Raw genomic sequence first — 20,195 nt, forward strand, 5'->3', positions numbered from 1 at the left:
ACATTAAATAAATTTGTATGCTTTGCTCTTGTTAACCTGTTTTTTGTCACGGGGTCCCCCTTAGGTGGATGGGGGAAAGATCCTTTTCCTTCCCTACATCAGCAATTAATAACTTAATTTTAATAAAACTGATATGTCTGCTGAAGATACACTTTAGGCAACTATTAAATCACATCATTGCTGTAATGTTATTACTTCTTAAATCAATCTTTCATTTTAAGACAATTTTTTATAGTGAATTTTAATTTAAAAAACATTATCCAAATTTAGGTTTAAAAAGTTCATCTGTAGACTAAAATTTACATTTGCCAAACAAAAAAGATGGTACACCTTGCAGCTCCCTCTTGGTTTCACAGTTTTACGTTTTAAATATAACTAAAAACCCCAAGTGGTGAAATGGAATAAAGAAGTTGAAAGTCCTTAAGTTCTGTTTCTTCATCTTTACCATGATTGTGTTGTTACTATGTGTTTCAAATCTATTGTTTAAGTGTAGGGAAACCCAAACTGCACCAAAGATTTGGAACCATTACCAACCTAATCTCAAAAGAAAGATTAACTGAGTCCACGTGTGGTACTGGGGTGACTATAAATGGGAGTGTTTTCAGTGAACTTCCATGTGAAATACATTGAGTATTAAAGAATAAGTAACTAAAGTAAAATACGGAATTACCTTTTATGTAACACACATTGTCTACTAAAAATAAATTTCGTATATATATATAAGTATATATACTTGAAACTCATAGTAATTGAAGCAATTTTTTTAGAACATAAGCCAGTAAAAGGTTTTTTGAGGAGAGGAATATTTCATCACTGACCTTATTTACAATTGCAGACACATGGTGATCACAAAAAGCAGAAGGGCTTATTTGGTTTTATTTTTGTTTTTAAATTCCTTGCAGACAGGGAATTTACTCCCTTATTGCCTGCACTGGGCAGATTGCTCCCCATTCCATAGTTAAGCTGGTTAAGTTGGTTTTGTTAATTGAATTATATTTGATAATGCATTCAAGTTGTATTAGAGAAACGTAGGGGATTCATACTTTTTCAATGAACGAGCCTAAAATTCCTTATGCAATAAAAATGATTGCTTGATGACCTAGCTTTCTGTATATTCCACTTTCCTAAACTGAAGAAACTCAACAGGAAAAAGAATTCAAAAGGAACATGAGGGTTGAAAGTGCAGAATTCTGGAGGGCCCAGATGGACATCGTGGGTGAGTGAAGGGCGTCAGGGCGTAAGGTAATGCCTGCCCAAAGTGGTCAGGTACTGGGAGTAGGCAGTGCTCAGCTTCCTCCAACTGTATACCCTTGTAGGATACAGGCCCACTGTTACCCATCTGGCAATTTTTTCATGAGGAGCTGATAACCTAGATGGCCATGTAAGATCTCCTGATTTTTAAATGATTCAAACTCTAGAAAACACTGTGCAGCGCAAACAAAACACTTCAGCAGCTGCACTATGCCCCGGGCTACCAATTTCCTAATGAAAAATGCAAGTAGTGATTGAACCACTTAAAGAAGTCAGGAAAATATGCTTTATTCTCTGTTCCTTGTCCTTTCCCAAAATGTGACATTTTAGAAAAATCCAGATACACTTACATCATGTGCATAATCTGCAGTTTAACAAGAAAAGTAGCATAATTAAAGGGCTGGAACCAGCCTGAACTCCCACAGCAGTCCTTTTCTCTTGAATCAGGGCCAAGGATGGTGTCACCCAGATGTCTGTTGACTAAGTGATATACACCAGATTTATTTAACCAGTGGCAAACCACATTTCTTTTTCTAGGGCAGTAAGTTCAAAGATTATTTGCTTCCCTTGGTTACAAAAAGAGGAAGAACTTCTTCCAAGACTCGGGGTAGCTGCGACCAGTTCTCCCAGAGAAATTACTAACCATAAAGATTCAGAACCCAGAACCTGAAGCCTCTGCCCACGTCTCTTCCTGCAGCTGCCTGGCAGAGGCACCTTCTGAGAGGTGAGTGTTTGCTTTGCCTTCCAAAAGCTTCCGGCCCTGAGATTTGTCGTTAAGAAAACCAATCTAAATCCTCATACGTGGCTCTCATTTGATTTAGCATTTGACATATTAAAAGGGAAGGTTTATTCAAATTAGAGATAACAATAGAAGCTGTTCCCCACATTTCCGCAGGTAATTAGAGCGTGTGTGTGTGTGTGTGTGTGTGTGTGTGTGTGTGTATCTTAATTAAAAAGATGTAGAGCTAAATCCTCTAACAGATTTACTCAGCATCCTGAAGGCTCAGTTCCTGCAGGGGCCATAGAGAATTCAAAGCAAGAATGTGGAGAAGGCTTTGTCCTCAGTGGCCTTTAAGAATCTGTCCTTTATGGAAGCTGTCTTGTATGGCCAGGTTGGCATGGCTCCTTGATGTGACCTCCCAGAGCCACTGAGTCTGCAACTGTGAGGCCCATTTTAATGTCTAGAAAAAGCTTTGCATGGTTCCAGCCTCACTGTTCAACCCAATCAATCAAAGCCCCAAAGTCTAATCTCCAACCTTGCCTATCCTGAAGAAAATAGGCCTAAGAAGGGCACTTACACAAGGAGACAGTCACTTTCTTTCTTGTATGACAAGAGGGAAAAAACCAAAAACCAGTGAAGTTTTCCCATTTTTCACAAATTGGTCTGAATGTACAAATTCCTAACTAAAAGTGAGTCTTGGCGGGTAGTCATGTCCTAGGCCTGTAGCTTCCCGGACAAAGGTCAGTCTTTACCTTAAGTGAGCCTGTCTGTTGTCTTTTTGCATCTAAGATAACATACCTTTGAAATGTCTGAGTAATCTCCTTCTCCAGACCCCTCAGGGCACAGCCCACTGCACCAGAGCAGGGGACCAGAGAACCCCTCATGTTATCTAGATCCCCCACATACCATCTCTGTGTGCTGTAAATGTGAATTATTATCTGTCCTCTACCCACCAGTGTAAAAGGAGTCTGTATCTCCCCATCTTACTTTTATCCAATCCCAGAGTTTCCCCCCTCCCACTTTGCTTTCTGTTGCTACCTTAATCTACCACCAACAGATATCAGGTAAATTGCCTTGAACGGAGGAACCTTTGTCTCCTCCTTTGATTCTAATGTATACAATAAGTTACAAAACTGCCATTCTCCAGAGCATTGTCTCAATCCGTTGAGATTTTGCTTCCTGGCAATTGTCCGTTTGGCTCGAATAAACTCATAAAAATTCTCTCTCTACAGGTTTGGACATTTCTTACGTCAACATGTATTTTAGGAGATGGCATTTGGAGTAAGATGCCTGGGACTGAACTCCCACCCTGCAACTTGCAGTAGAGCCTCTCTTAATACATCTCCAATGAACTGATTGACCAGCTTAACCAGTGCACCCAGCGTCCATTGCTCCCATTGCATACCCCTCCCCCCGCAGGTAAGTTATCTCTAGCACATCTGAGCATTTCAGCTTCAACTACTTTTCAATAACAGATCAATTGTAAGCCATGCCACATACATATAATTATCTAACTAACTATACATGCCACATACATATAGTTAGTTAGATAACTATATGTATGTGGCATGGCTTGTAACTATATATATATATATATATGGTTACATGTCTTAGGGGAGCTTCTCAAAATCACAGCCGAGAGATTTATTACTGTTCCTGATTTTTGGGGACCAATTTCAAAGCTAAGGAATCATACCTTTCAACTCCATTGTTTTAGGTGGTAACTGAAACATGAAAATGTGTCCACTTTCCTGAGTTTCAGTGAGTACTGTGCTTAAACTATGCTTGTCGCGTAGTAAATTTCGGCTGCATGTCATTTCTCGACTCTCTCCGTCGCTACTCAGGGCCTCCCCGTGTACCACCAAAAACTAAACTCAGAAACCATGCCGAGTAACCAAAACTTCTTGAAATCCTCCAGATGTCCTTTGTGGGTGAAATTATGCTTTTGTGTGATGACGGAAGGTAGCCTTTCACTACTGGTAAAGCTGAAGATTCCTGACCCAAAGGCATGGGACCCGGTGACTGGCTAGGAGTCTCCAGCCGAGAGCTCTGCAGCCACCTCCTTCAAAGAGCACATCTAGGCTAGGATCATACTGAAAGGAAATGTGCCAAGCTTATTAGTCGTGGGTACTTCTGTGGAATCAAGGGATTGGGAGCAAATGTGGGAGAGTGTACATCCTTAGGGGCCCGGGGATATTTGTAGTTTGTAAAAGCGTACCCCACCCCCCACCGCCCAGGGTTAGTCCAGGTTGGTCCCACCCCACCCGTACCCCCCGCCGTGCGGATTACTGCTTCACATTTTCTAGACTTGGTCTTGGAAAAGAGGAAAAAGCATTTTTCCCTCTACCTTTCATTGTTCTTGGCTAAGACCCCGTGTAAAAAAGACTAACAGGAGGGGCGAAAAAAACAACAATTTTAATTACATACATTCAGAAGGCCCACATGGTGAGGCTGGAATGGTCACCAGAAGACTGAGGACTATAAAGGCTCCTCAGCTAAGAAAAGGGAGGAATGGGGTCTTGGTTGAAAGGGAGGAAGGCAATTCACAGGAAGGTGAGAAGAGGAAATGTTTGGTAAACAAAGGTTGGCCTGACTGGTAAATGAGTGGCTCAGAGGAAAAACTTATCTCTAGCAGTAGCTCTCTTGCCGGTACAGGCCCCCTTTCTAATGCAAATTTCCTTTATAAATGTAGATTTCCCTTTTACAAAAAGGTAACTTTTACTGTTTTCAGAGCTGCTTCTGTGTCTGCAGTTTCTTAAAAATAATCACCTCAAGCTAATCCTTGTGTCAGAGGCATATTTTGAGGTGGCACATTCTGCTCCCCTCTCAGCGTTTCATGGCAGTCAAATACAAAATCGTGTGCTCCTCAAACAATGTTCAATTAGCTGGCCTAACACTGTTTTAGGAGCTAATAATGTTCGATTTCCAATATCACGTGGTCAAGCTGATGTTACATCTTACAAAAATAATCAAGTTAGCCCTGCAGAGGGAAGCTAACCACATCAAGGCTTGTTTACCCTTCGCCTCCAGAATTCTCACCCCGTGAATTTCTGAATTCTGAGTCCTGCTTCAGACACACAGATGCAGCCCACAGATATGAGATGAGGGATAAAAATCAAATCTTTAATTTCCTTAGTCTGGAAAGTTCTCTCTCAACCTATCTAAATAAAGAAATAAAAATCAAAATACATACTTCACTAATAATGTGATTCCAATTCTTCACTATCAGAAATACACTGAAACCCAGTGCATTTGAAAAGCTCTCTTTTGACATTTCTAAGGCTCTTTTCATATCGTCCTTGGAATGCAATTTAACTTGATTTTTCATAAGCAAAAGCCCACCCAAACAAAGGAGTAATCGCTGCCTCCCCCATCACTGTTTTTCAGCCTGCGGCACTGCAGCCAATAGTAATGATTTCCATTAAAAAAAAAAAAACAACAAATCTCCATTACACACACATACATGCTGAGCAAAAGAATTAATTTGTGCAGTATGTGCATTGCTTACTTTTCTCCTGGAATACGTGATGAATTTTTTATGGAGGGTGGTGGAAGGGAAGAACCACATTCAAGTGAAACCCAACATCATTCTCCTCTACAGTGTCATTTCAAAAGCCAGATAAAAGCCAAATGAGGAGGCAGGGAAAAGAGTGTACAACGTAGCCGTTCTGAAAACCACCCTCCATTTCATACTGCAGCCGGGAGGTTACACCCAGGCATCACAATAGCTTCTCTCCTCACAGAAAATTAACTGGTAAGTGCTTCTTTGTTTTTCTCAAACTGACACATTTGCAAGTGACCTGATGAGGATTCCTGCACATGATTTATTTCCAAAACAGTATTTTGACTAATTACCAGCTGGCAAAAAAGAAAAAGGACTCCTGATAGTTTATGAAAAGCTGTATGTGCAGGTTCATATTTTTGGTCCTGTCAAAAGTGTTGAGGGAAGAATCATAACAGGGCTTGCTACAGCTGCTGATTAAATCTAAAACACTGACAGAGAGAACATGAGGGCACAAAAAACTTTCTGCAATTTCCTCAGCTTTTACCTAGAAAATGACTGCTCATAAATGTGGGTTTTAAGTAGTTGTGACTCAGAAATGATCAAGCATCATTTGTGGAAAGCTCACTGTAGAGAAATCTAATAGGAGAAAATGGTACTCTGAGATGAAAATTGATTTTGCCCTTCTTAGATTACAAGGTGGGAAAAAAGTTCTCAATTGTGTTGTAATGTGGTTTGGTTGTTTTTTCCCCTTCTCTTTTTAAGATGAATAGGCTTGTGGTTCTTCAAATCAAACATTTCTTTGTTGTTGCTATTTCAAATCTCCTAATCAATTGCCTTTTAGAATAGTTGGTCTTGGGCCCTCTAATGAAGGACAAATGGCTAAATGCAGCGAAGTAGCTGGGAGGAAAGGTTCAAGTAACTCGATTGTTCCTTTAGTAGTCAGATAACTGTAAGCACGAATTGCTTGTTTCTAATAGTTTATCATTTCCTCCAAGTGAAAGCTAATGAAAATCAAATCAAGGTTTGATATCAGAGCTTTCATCTGCAATTACTCTCTTAAATTGGCATTTTTCACTTAAAACAAACGCATTCACCAAAGCTTCCACAAACTTGTTGCTAAATTAATTCACTGGTTTTTTCGTTTGTTTCATGGGTGGGGGGGAAGACCTTTCTCTGGGTTTCAAATTACCTAGTTCAAGTAATTCCTCTTACTGAATAATTCTCATCATTTTTACATGTCTTCCAGATACTAAATGGCTTTTAAGTTTTTTCATGGCCGTTATGATTTTACCTGAACCTTAAGTTATTTAGTTTATAAAAGACTGTCAACATTTTCTTGTTACTTTACCACTAATTATCATCTCCCTGAGAAAGGTATTTAACACGACATTCCCTTTTCAAAGCCACAGCACTTTGGAGCCAACTCATGGAAGTAATTTTAAAAGGAGAAAAGCTTTATGTTCAAATTTTTTCCATATTATTTATAACTTTAAAAAATCAGAAGCAATCTACATATCCAACAGGAGGCTTTTAAAAAAACTTATATATCATCTCAATGAAATATTTTGCAGTCATTAGAAAAATCATAACTTGGAGGGTTATGTAGCATTATGGATGGGGTTTATAATGTTAATGATTATAATTATGTAAAGAATAAATGCAGTTGAAAAAAATTGAAGAAAATGTGCAAAATTGAAAATAGTTGTGTTGAGCTGATGATATGCTAATGGTGTGTCGGAGGACAATATTTTCTTCTACCCTCTTAGGTGCAGTTCCTGAGGTCCTGTGAATTCAACTGACAAGACAGGTTAGTAAGAGAAAAAACAAAAATGTAATCACACATTTTTATTAGTGTGCATAGAGGAGTTCATAGAAAAATGTGACTCAAAGGGATGGTTAGAATCTGAGGCATATAAACCCTTTTAATAGCGGAAGTGATGGGGGAGAAGGACACTTAACAGTCAGAAAACAAGGGACTTTTTAAGAAGGAAGGGAGGAGGAGAAAGGGCATTTATGGGAAAATAAATGACTTTTTGGTAAGATAAATGAGCCCTTAGGAGAATAGGTGGGCAATATTATTGTTTTTATGATGTGTCTGTTAGGTGTGGTGCGTCTTTACTCTGGTTGCTCGTAGGGAGGGGATTTATGACAACTGAATTCCTTTGAGACCTTAATTGCCTTTTCAAAATAATTTTTATGCCACAGTGGCATATTCTGGACCCTTTCAGGTGATACATCCTTTCTTTCCCCCAAACTTCCTCTAATTGTCCATTACTTTTATAATTTAAAAACTTTATAATTTTGAAAATTCCTATCTATTTTTTTTCTTCTGATCTCAATTTTTGTATTTACCACAAAAAGTTAAATCCTTCAACCTGGTAGGGACTCCAGTGCTAATTCACCTGGTTTCTTTGGTGACATTAACTTTAGACAAGAAAAACTTATAGTATAACATTTTAAAAGATAAAAATAACATACCTACTTAAATGAAAATTACTAACCTAGCATTCTTTTAAATTGGACATTTTCTAAATATGCCTCAAATCAATGGTTGCACAGTATCTTTACACTTGTTATTTTGATTTTGCCTATCTCCCCAGAACTCTAATCCCAAATCTGCCTCTAACTTGTTTCATGGTTTGAGGCAGAACAAAGTCTCTGGACCTCAATTTCCTTTCCTCTAAAAGAAATCTGAGGCTAATTTCCCTCCAATTCTCCAATCCTCCCACCACCTTTTTAACCATTTAAGTCATTGCTCAATGCGATACATGTAGTGGATACTTAGCACAGTGGATACCTAATAAATATTTGGTGAGACACATCTTTTTTTTTTTTTTTTGAGACACATCTTTTATTCAGACTCTGTTTTTTCATATTCTTCAGTTATCATAGTATGTTCTGATTATTCCATTGATACTCAAACGAGATGAAAAATGCTCTTCGTTGTTAAAGGAAACCATATTAATAGGAAACGGTAATAAAGAAAGAAAGAAAATGGTAATAAAACTATACATGATTCAGGCACAACATTTTGCTAGAAATTATGCAGCCTTCCCTTCAATCAAGTGAATATATTGGTCAATGATTAATTAAAGGGTGGCAGGGCAGTGGTTAAATGGGGTCTGGCTTTGCCTATAGAAGAGTTTCTGGCTGTGTGAAGCAAACTGACCCATGGTAGAGGAAACCATTTGACCTTGGTCTCATTGGCCTCTTATTCAGCACACACAATGAACTAGCCCGTGTACATTTGAGTGTGTGAAACACTGCATCCAGCAATTTTCTACAGGATAAATGCAAATAAAAGACGTGGTTGTGATAAAGGAATTCCTGAAAACAAGTAAATAAGGCATGTGAGAGCTTTTGAATGGTTGACATTTTGTTTTACAAATCTCAGTTTTTATCTCCATGTTCAAGCAAAGGGAGAGGGAAGTTGGAAAATATGGCTCCTTATTTGGAAGTATGCTGTTTTCCATTTTTGGAGGGAAGGGAGGTTGTTTCTTTGTCATGAATAAACAGAAGCCACCATGATGTGTCAAGCAAATATTGACTGAACCCTCCGCTAGTGTGGTGGAAGAAGACACAGGAATTTGAATGGAAGGTTCTTGCCTTACGTAAGCTTCCAGTTGTGTTGTCTGGGAGACAGCATTAAGTTATTAAATAAGAACGTTTTCAAAGTGTGTAGTACCCACAGGAAATGGAGTTCAGAAAAGGGACAGATGGACGTGGATAGGAACATGGACATTCACAGGTCATGGAGGAGGTGAGGCTGGTCTGGGCGTCCCTTCAGGAGTCAAAGTGAGATGAAAAGATCTGGACTTGACTGAGCACCCGACGAGTGCACCCACCAGAAGTCCCTGGTCTGGGGAGCCCCACGTGGAAGACCTTGCTGGGAGGGAGGAGCCCAGAACAGACTTTGACTTCTGAGAGGAGAGGGGGTGTGAGAACAGCATAAGAGTGACAATAGGAAGCGTTGTTGCCACTAAAACATCAGGGCACAAAAGGCCTATTTTGGGTCTCCTGTAACAACAACAAATGTCATAGCATAAGAGAATTCTCTAGCTCTCTACACTCACTTCCTCCCCAAGCTCTACCCACCTCTGACAAGGCCAGTAGCCCGGTGCGGTGGCAGTCCACCTGACAGAGTCTTGGCCCCCAAGAGGAGCACACTTGTATACAAACATGGAATTCACCTTCCGGAGCCCCCGGAAATACTTTTTAGTGAACTCTTCTCAAGTGTGGTATATTTATTGGGCAAACACAGTGGGTACCACTGGGGACACCCCATTGAATCCTGAGTTAAAACTACAAATGCTCTCCCATTTGTCCTCATGGTCAACTGGGGAAATTTGCAGGTTACAATAGAAATATATGTATATAGCACTTTACGTTTCTCGCTGTGCTGTTTTCGACAACCCTGCTGACTACTCTCTGCTAGGGAATCCATATCTAACTCAGTTCTGTAATGAAGCCTCTCATTTAAGTCCTGAAAACCTGTAATACCAGTGTCGCTGATTACATATTTCAGAATTTCACCAACCCCAATAATAAAGCTGCGCTCAAAGCCAGGCTGACCCAACTAGGACGGGGAAATTCCCAAGTGGACGTAGAGTGTGGTTTTTAAACCAAAGACCGAAACAGAGTAGAAAAAGAATTCAGGCCCATCAGTGGTTTAGGTGGACATTATTAGAACACCAAAAACAGGAGGCCTTGTTGGTATCACTGGCAAAAAGGCAATCCCTAGATGACTAAGTTCCAAGTAAGGTGAAGGCAAGAAAGTAATTCATTTCATAACATTTAACATACAAAGAATTCAATAGGGAGAGGTCATACTTTTGTCTCAGCAATTATATAGAAGCAAAGCAGATTTCATGTGTGCTTAAAATAGCCTCCAGGGCTACTCTCTGAAGTTCTAATGTGTTTCTTTTGTGCAAGGAAAAAAAGTTATTAAAAGAGCTGTCCATGGTCAACCAGTCAGTCATCTAGCATAATAACTGAATCAGTTGGGTTTAGTCAGTCCATTGCCAATGCTTTACATAATTAAATACAATAGACTTCATATTCAACAAAAAGTGATCATTATAGACACATGTAGTATAGTCATTACAAAAATGTTTGAGGAACACTAGAGGGTGCATCAGGGCTTGGGATAAAGGCAGAGTTAATATAAAAAAGGGAGGATTTCATGCAGCAGAACTTTGAAAGGAGGTATGCAACCTGGTAGCTTGGAAAAGACAGAGACTCCAAGCCAAGTCTAATAAATATGTGCGGGACCAAATTATCTTTACCTGGCATGCAAATTTGTATATTAAGTTAGATATTGGAACCAGAAGAAAGTGCTTACAGATATCCTTAATTTTTCATAAAACTTTCTCTTTGGCGGTTTACAATGATAAGACTCTATCTGAGTAGGAGAAATCTAGTAGTGGAGTATTCTGCTTAATTATATAACTAAAAGTTGACATAGATTTTTTTTTCACTAGGTTGTACCATATAAAAATGATTATTTGACCTTGACCATTTTTGACCTAACAAAATGGCAATTCCTTATGCTTCAACATAAAAAAATAGGGATTACTAATTTAGTAAAAATAGATACATTTATATATACTTATTTTATTATATAAAAATTTGTTGACTTGTGTATTTTGTTTAATGCACATTATATAGTTATCTATTTAACACTAAAACCATATTAACCATACTATGGCTTTGATGATGGAGAAAGCACTTCCTCCTTCATTCACTAAACTTTTATTGAGCACCTATTATGTTTCCTGCACTCTGCTCTGTACTTGAGATATTGGATCAGTAAAACATAGTCCCTGCCCTTGAGGCTCTCACAGTTTAGCAAGGAAGATAAACACATTAACAGATAAATATTACATAGAGGGGACAAGGGTTAAAAAGAAAGTCCCTGAAGCCAGACAATCCCAGAAGTCTCCTCTGGGCTTCACCACTTTTGCTAATTGCCAACCTCTCCTTAGCCTCATAGAAATAATAGAATAATAATAGTACTTCACAGGATTGTTGTGAGAATTCAATGTGAAAATGCATGGAAAGTTGCTTAGCCACTTAACAAATCCTCAGGGAACGTTAGGTATTACCGTAATGTGTTAAATGCTTTATATAATTAGATGTGCTTAGTATTTTTTTCCTTTTGAATGTAGCTAGGTGAGCTGGTTTTAATTATAAGCAATAAATGATTAGACAACTATACGGTCTGTAGGGAACTAGTTTGCTCTTAATACTTTGGAGAACATTCTCCATCATCTTTCCATGGAAGTGGGACCTGTTGTCCATCAAACGACCTGCTCTAATTAAGTGGCTGGACAGATTTAACACCTCTCAGAAAGGAGGCTAGCTTTCCTAGGTAATCAACATTCCTTTAGCACCTTCTTAGACAAAAATAAAATATGATTGTTGAGCTGCCTATGAGCATGAATACCTGTTATCAAAACCCACTGAGCTGTCTTTCTACCAGTCAATAAACATTGAGGTCTACTATTTGCCAGGCTCTGTAGTAGGCTCTGTGAGTATAAAGGTAAGCAAAACTGCAGTCTGGTGGGAGAGAGACATTTATCAAATAAGCATTCAAGTATATAAGTAAAATTGTAAGTCAAGTGTGTTGAGCAGAGATCCTAATTTAAAATGTGGGATAGGCTTGTGGAGGTCAGGAAAGAGTTCATTCGGGAAATCTAAAAATACAGCTTGCCCTTTAAAACTGTTGGCGATTTTCTCCTTAATTCCAAAACCACCAGCAAATTCAGGAAATAAAAGCTTAGTCAAATCAGTTGTTTGGTTACCTTATGGAAAAATACTAAGTTGATATAAATTATTTATTCTCTTGCCCAGGTGCTTTAGATAATATTAAACATGACTTTTCTGTTTGATTGTCATTCTGCTCCAGATGGGCTTTCATTTCATTAACTCTATTCCAAATGAACCCATTCACCTCTGGATTCATTTTAGCATAATCAACATACACACAAAATGTGTACTTAATTACAGTTCTCTACGTGCCCTGACCAAGGAGATGGGGGGAAATGTAGAAAATAGTAAAATGACTAAGCTAGTCCTCCTTTGTCTGGGAGGGATGCCTGGCTCCGGAATGATATTTCACGTATAACATGGCATTTCTCCATCGTTTGCCTTTTGTTTTCTGAGATTAAATGGGGAAAGGGAATTTCACCACACACTTGAAACTGCTTATCTAGGCGGAAGGATCATATTGCGCCATACCCTCCATAAAAGTGGTGTTTTCAGATCTCCTCAGAAATGTATGCCATCTCCTAGAACACAGGGAGGGGAAAAAAACGATTGTAGAGAGTGTCTCTCCATTTAAACTTTTTATTAAAATATTTACAAGAACATTCACTCATTTATTCAACCTTAAATAAGTAAAAGCTTGATTTCAAAAAAAAAAAAAAATTAGATCTGTTTTCTAGCCATGGCAAATGGAACCTGCTCGAATCCACTGCCTGCCCTTCAGGAATTTCCTAAAGAATGACCATTTTTCCCCTTTTTTACATTTTTCTCAAGCGATCAGTAAATAACTCATTCATCACATTTAAAAGAATGCCCCAACAGAAATTCTTTGGAAGAGCTGGTGTTTTTCTTGCTGAGGCAGACAATTGATGTGTTCTCTGGCCAGCTGGATTACAGCAACTCAGTGAGATGATAGCAAGAAGCCCAGCTATGTTGTAGCAATCTTCCTCACAAAAAATGAACTCATCAACACACATCATTTGATGTAAAATAAATAAACTCTTTTAGTAGAACATTATCACAGGATTGGAATATCCTCCTTTTGGAAAGAACGAGCCCAATGCAGCTTTACTCTAACAGGGGGAAACCACGTTGTTGCTCACAGTGGTATCTTTCAGCTGATGGTTTCTCTTAGGATGAACCATAAATCCAAAATGTTACCTAATTACAAATAATATAATCAAGCAAGCTCTCTGATTAGAACCATTGATCATTAAATAAGCTGGAAACCCAAGAATTTGCTACTTTTCAACAAAGTCATGTTAGTTCTGTGAATTATTTCATAATGCATCCTAATAAAAGGACTAATAAAGTAAGATAAGAACAACGATATCTCACACTTCTTCAGGTCTTACTATGAGCCAGACACTGTCCATTGTTGACTGATGGGTTTTTCTCCCCAGAACATAGGTGAATAAAGTGGAATTGATTGTAATAAAAAAAATGATAGAGTACGTGAGACCACTGTCTTTGATTCAGCATTGGAAGGAGGAAAAGAATATCTTTTCCTTCTACCTTTCTAAATTCTCAGCTAGAGGCCTTATAACAAAAGGCAGATGAACAAATTAATTTTAATTTATTTATGTTAATTATAAATAATTAAATATAAATGTAATATAAGTGTAATTATATATAAAATTTATATTAATTTAAGAGACAGAAAGCCATACAAATTTATTTAATATAAGTGTTATATGACGTGGGAGCCTTCATAAAGTAGGCTTCATAATGAAGACCTGAAGAAACAGTTAAACCTGAGTGTTTGATGAAAAGTGGAGTCATATGTGATGGGACAAAGAGATATGAGCTAAGGGTAGTAAAGGGGGTGGGGGAGAATCTAGCAAGTCCTGTTTTGTCAGATTCCTCTCCATGTCCATCCCTCCATCTTCGGAGATAAAGATGCTCCTTTCCCCTGGGTGTAGGGAGGCACCTCTCACATGTGGGTCTCATGAACTGCTTCAGGGGAAGGTCAGAAAAGCCTTCCTGTTCCTGCTGTTTCTCAAATTCCTTCAGCTTAAAATAGTCAAGATGCCAAGTTGCATATTTTGGGGTAGCATGTCCAGAACCCTGTCAGTATCTATGTTGGATGGAGGGGGAAGATGTGAAGTAGTATCTATAAATAAGAAAATAGGAAATAGGAGGGCACTACAGATAGAGGGAAAATAGGAAATAGGAGACTGGAGATAGAGAAAGAAATTGTCATAATGATAGATGACTGTCAGACACTAAGCTGCACTTCATTGCCTTATTTCATCCTCACGGCTGCCCAACAAACTAGATATTATTATCCTTCTTTTACAGATGGGGAAACTGAAGCTTCGAGCTTTTGACTAATTTCCCAAGTCCACACAGGTAGGTAAAAAAAGGGCACTGCGATTAGAAACCAAGGTCTGTCTGACTCCAGGGCTCTAGATCTTAACGGCCATAAAATACTGCTCAGAAATGTTTGTGATTGTTTCTAGATTACATGGAAGTATTTGGTGAGGATGGACGGGGAGGAAAGAAGGAAGTTTAACAACTGGAGAGACCAGGGTGACAGAAGAGAAAGAAAACAGACTGGAGAGGGGAATGTAGAAATAACACTCAACTCCACGTAAACACCCTAGAATTATTTAGATATCCCAAGGGAGAGTTGAGACAAGGACAGTTACAGATTAAATATAACTGTAACTTCTTTGGGGCTGCTGTGACCTCTCTTCATCCCAGTTTGGTGAGGCAGACGGTATCCTCAGGACAAAGAAGGCATTTTGTGTTCGCAAACTATTGTGCTGATCAGGCAAAGTGCCACATTTAACCAATTACGTTGTAGTTTTGGGACGGCTGGAACATTGGCTTAGATTCCTTCCTCTGTCCCTTTGAGGGATTAACGTGGTTTCAGTCTAACTAAAAAAAAAAAAAAAAAGGAAAAAGAAAAAGGAAAAAAAGAGAGAGCAAGCAAGAGAGAAAAGGAAAGCTGCACGTATTTGAATACTGTGTTAAACATCCTAGCTGTGCAAAACAATTACATTAATCTTGCTTATTGGTCCTCCTCCCCACCCCATTTCCCCCTTCCCCCCCCACTTCTGTTTCCAACAGTCACATTAAGGACCTGACTTCTAACACACAGTCTTAAAAGAGAACAGGTAGGGATGAGGGAAAGAGAGTCTGGGATCCCTAAAGAAAGAATTTCACTTGGCAATATCAGACTTGAAGTAGAATCAGAAGTCTTCCCTTAAGGCCTTCCCGGCTTGCCTGGTATTATTCTTAAACACCCACCCCCAAGCACCACATTTGTCTAAGTGAGTGCTTCCCCATCCTGACGTTCAGTTCTATCATTATCCTAGGTGTGGAAAGTAAATTTGGTTTTAGAAATTGAATGGACCAGACAGAAACTTCATATACATTTTTAAAAAAACTTTACCACATCCCTACCCTTCTCTCCCTACTGTCAATCCTCCTCCCAAAGTCAGACCAACACTTTTGACTAAAGATGTACTAAAAGATAATTTTTTTAAAAACCAAGGTCAAAGATACAGAGAACAGATTGGTGGTTACCAGAGGGTGGGCAATGGATGAAATGGGTGAAGGGGTCAAAAGGTACAAATTTCCAGTTATAAAATAAATATGTCATGAGGATGTAATGTACAGCATGGCGACTATAGTTAATAATATGTATTGCGTATTTGAAGTTGCTAAGGGAGTAAATCTTAAAAGCTCTCATCACAAGAAAAAAATTTGTGACTATGTATGGTGACAGATGTTAACTGGACCCGTTGTGATCATTTTGTAATTCATACAAATATCAAATCATTATGTTGTACACCTGAAGCTAACATATTATATGTCAATTAATCTCAATAAGGTAGAAAACAAACTTTAAAAAGATAATTTTTAAACAGGTAAATCATAACTCACAAATACAAGGTCGGACAATTAAGTTTGCGAACTTAGAACACAGTGGGAAGTTAATGTAAGCATAGTAAGCATACATAAAATTAACATGTTTCAAAGGTTTTATTTAACTCATTAGTTAATGAGAGAATCAGTAAAATGTTGCATGGGTTAAAAGGAGAAGTCCAAGTATCACAAATATGTGGGCCATCAAGAATGTTGAAATGAATTTATCAACAGTTGCAAAACCGGCCAGTCCTCACAGGGCAATAATCAATTACACTCCACTAGACACAATTCATTTGCATTTCTCTGGACAAGGATCATTTGTAGCAATATAAGTTGTCTACAACTTACACAACTGGAAAATACCTCAAAGGCATTGAGAACCTGAAGAGACACACGGGGTAGGATTTCTAGGAATCTTTTTGCCCATTTCAAAATCTTTCACAATTTTTCCTGGCCAGCCCTAAATATACTGAAAGAATTATGTTATCCTTCTTCATATGGAATTCAATAGAGAAAATATTAAACCAACACTCACAAATTTCATAATGAAAGTAGAATAGCTTCTTTCCAGAATTTATTGCAAAATTATAGCTAACTCCATGGAAGTTACTTAAACCTCTTTAATGTTTTACTGCCTCTACTTTGCTGTACTAACTTAGTCTGCTTTTGAAGTAATACTCCCCTCCTGTTAACTTAGCTCTTGGCCACACTGGTGATACCCGTAGTAAAGTCCTCTGCCAGGCCGAACCTTGGGATAGGCCAATGGCTGAGTATTTTTCAATGAAATAATTCTAAGACAAAGATGGAGAAACATTATATAACGCTCTCACTGTAGATGGGTAAACTATCAGAAATTGAACCCAACCATTAATCATGTTTCTCAGGACACTTACATATCTTAAATCATATCTTACAATGTACCTCTGTATTAAGACTACTCGACTGATTTTAATTCTAACATTACAATACAATATGTCAAGAGGTTGGGAAGTGGGGTCCTTTTTAAGCAGTATAAGATGCCACCTTGAAAACACTTCGGATATTTGCTGGGTGTGTTAGTTAAAAAGATAACTTTTATTATTCAATGCAAAATAACTAATTACAAATGTAAACAATTATTTTAAATAAAGCAAGCAGCTGTCTAGATTTGACAATGAGAAGGTGAGGGCCGGACAGGAGGATAAAGATGAAAAATTGAAGGCTCGTGGTTAGACTTTGATCAACTTTCTCTGATTCTAAGCTGGAAGTAGAAATAGTGTAGTAAAGTAGACTTATGGGGGCAGAGTCCCAGAGAGCAGTTTCCAGGCTATTGACCTCACGTGGAAAGGTGCTGGCTCAGGTAGTAGATGGCCGTCAGCTGTGACTAGTTGGCCGTCAGCTGTAACCAGTTAGCCGTTAGCCACTGATATAACTGCCGTGGCTGCGCTAGCAAGCGCAGATTGCAGTTAACAGAGGTTGGTGGGTTGGTTGGCAGAGAAGCGGGCGGCAGATTGCGGATCGTGTGGCTCCTGCTTCCTGTGTCTCCAACCCAGCCACCAGCGAGAATATAGTGGTATGACTCCCCTGTCTATGGCTCCGTGCGTGTTCCTTTTTGGCCTCACCATGTCCTGCGTTCTTGTGCGGGGAGCGGGAGCTGAGACCCTGCATGACAAGACTATAAAGGGATCCCTGAAACAACAGTCGCCTGTGTCTCAGGGTGACACTTGCCATGGAAGACTGAGTCCGGTTCGCCACCAGCACCATCAGCAAGACCCCAGTGGTTTGCCAGGAAGTCATGATCATGGGAAGGCTGTTGTTTTGTGGTTAACACAAGCACCCTATTGGTAAACTGATGCACCCTATTTCCGCAACTATGTAGATTTCTCTTGGTTCTTGCTCCAGCCCTGATTTCTGCATTCTGACTCCTGGCTAATCTATCTCCTGCAGCTTTACTCATTTCCGGCCTCTTTGAGTGAACACTGACACTTGGCTCATAAAGAAACTATATTTTCTGATGTGTCCCTTCATAGAGCCTTCAGATCTCTCCTTCAAGTGTGGTGGAGCGTTGGTTCCCCCTGATCTCAAGGCAGCTCGATGCTATGTCGTGAGTCCTCTCTTCCTAGGCCCTGAGCTGCGGCTACACCCCTTTGCTCAAGGTCACAGGTCACTTTATACCTAACTGCCCGGAAGGAAGGGCTTGCATTCAAACAGCTCTCTGCCTCTCCCTCTAGGAATCCAGCAGCACTACCTTTACTACTTCCTCCCCCAAGTTCCTCCAGATGAGCGACTTGATTGCTAAAATCTAGAATTTGGATTCTCCCAACTTGCATTACGAAAGAGGAAGCAAGCAAAAAGTAAAACCAAATTTAATGTTTCGTCACAATGGTAGGAGTTGATGTTTAGTAGGTCAACTTGTTAACCTACGCCAAGATTACATTTATTTTCAGTCTTTCTCACTTGTTCTTTTAACAGATATTTATTGAGCATATTCTGTGTTCTAGGAATTGTTCTAGCAAGTACAGATACAGCAGAGAATGAAAAGAGACAAAGATTTGGTACTTAGAATTTATATCTTATGGGGTTTCTTACAGTAAGGAGGTAAATAATTAATGATTAAAGAGTTCTACCTTATAGAGGGGAAAACTTGAAGAATCTAAGTGGTATGCTAATCGATGTTCTCAGTTAATCGCAGATAGAGTAACCTTTAAACTTGGGCAGCAACCTGAAAATAAAGGCACAGTGCTTCAGAAGGTACAGCCTTCCAACCTTAAAGAGTTAAGCAATAGCAAACATCCTGGCCCTTATTTTTTTCCCAACTTTTTAATGAAAAATTTCACACATTCAGAGCAGTTGAAAGAATAGTACAGAAAAAAACCCATATATCTATAATCTAGGTCAATTGTTAACATTTTGCTATATCTGGTTGATTTGTAGTCATTTATATGTTGTATACATATGTATCTATATATATAAATAACATAATAACATAAACACACATATATATTTCTTATTTGAAAATAATTTCAAGCTTACGGAAAAGTTGCAAGAAAAATACAAAGAATCCTCTCATATCCCCTTTACCTAGATTCACCAATTGTTAAAAATTTGCCCCATTTGCTTTTATATTCTCTCTGTATATGTATCTATGTAGTTTTTCTAAACTATTTAAGAGGAAGTTGATTATATCGTGTCCCCTTTCCCCTATACATTTCAGTGTCTGTTTTCTAAGAACTCGGACATTCTCTTACATAACCACTGTATACTTATCAATCACAGGAAATTTAAAATTGATTCAATATTTATAACTAAGCTACAATCCGTATTGCAATTTTTTTAACTAATCCAATAATGCACTTTTGGGCATTTGTTTCCAGTACAGGATGCAGTCCAGCATCATATGTTACATTTAGTTGTCATGTCTTTTTAGTTTCTTTTAATATGAAACATTTCCACAGCCTTTCTTTGACTTTGATGACATTGGCGTTTTTTCAAGAAAACGAAACTTAAAAAAAAAAAATGTTTCTCATTTGGAGGTTATCTGATGTCCATCTTGTGTTACAGGTTGAGTTATCCAAGAAGACTCTGGAATAGAGTTTAATGATCACATGTTTATTAGGTTGTGCCCTGTGTGTGGAAGGTGGGTGGGTAGGAGATAACTGAGCACGGGGAGAAATTGAACTACAAGGTAGGACTGACAGCAGTAGTGACTCTAGGTGAACCTCTGATGCTAAAATGGACCTCTCCGAATTGTCTCCCATTGGTCCAAAATGGGCATGCCTTTGATCCATTTCAATGATCACTGAAGGGCATGACCTTGGGCCAGGGGTCTCTGTGTAGTAGCAGCAGTCCCTTAATGGCTACTATCTGGAGGCTGTCTCTTGACTGCTCTCCCAGGAGCAAGGGCAACAGGATTTTCCTTGAAGGAGAAAATGCATTTTTGTTCACCACATTTCATGATTAGAATCAGGTTATACATTCCCAGCCTGACAACTATGATATATATATTTTTTTCTGAATCTTTTGAAATTAAGTTGTAGACTTCAGCTCTAAAAACTTGAGCATACATCTCCCCAAAAAGAACATTCTCCTACAAAA

The 20,195-nt window shown here is 38.7% G+C and overlaps 1 protein-coding gene across 4 annotated transcripts in view; it reads left to right on the top strand.

Annotated features, from left to right (window-relative positions):
- The first annotated feature begins 3,268 nt into the window (after positions 1-3,268).
- Positions 3,269-20,195, top strand: part of CMKLR2 (chemerin chemokine-like receptor 2) — a 40,461-nt gene continuing 23,534 nt past the window's right edge. For 2 of the 4 annotated variants that reach the window (XM_033111484.1, XM_033111488.1), the window contains exons 1-3: positions 5,534-5,726; positions 7,244-7,284; positions 14,544-14,594. The gene's annotated coding sequence lies outside the window, so the exon portion shown is untranslated. Of the gene's footprint in view, positions 3,392-5,533; positions 5,727-7,243; positions 7,285-14,543; positions 14,595-20,195 lie in introns of those variants that run through there. The other 2 variants (XM_033111485.1, XM_033111486.1) reach the window with 2 other exon arrangements.

The sequence above is a fragment of the Rhinolophus ferrumequinum genome, chromosome 8, assembly GCF_004115265.2.
Source record: "Rhinolophus ferrumequinum isolate MPI-CBG mRhiFer1 chromosome 8, mRhiFer1_v1.p, whole genome shotgun sequence".
Taxonomy (NCBI): Eukaryota; Metazoa; Chordata; class Mammalia; order Chiroptera; family Rhinolophidae; genus Rhinolophus; species Rhinolophus ferrumequinum.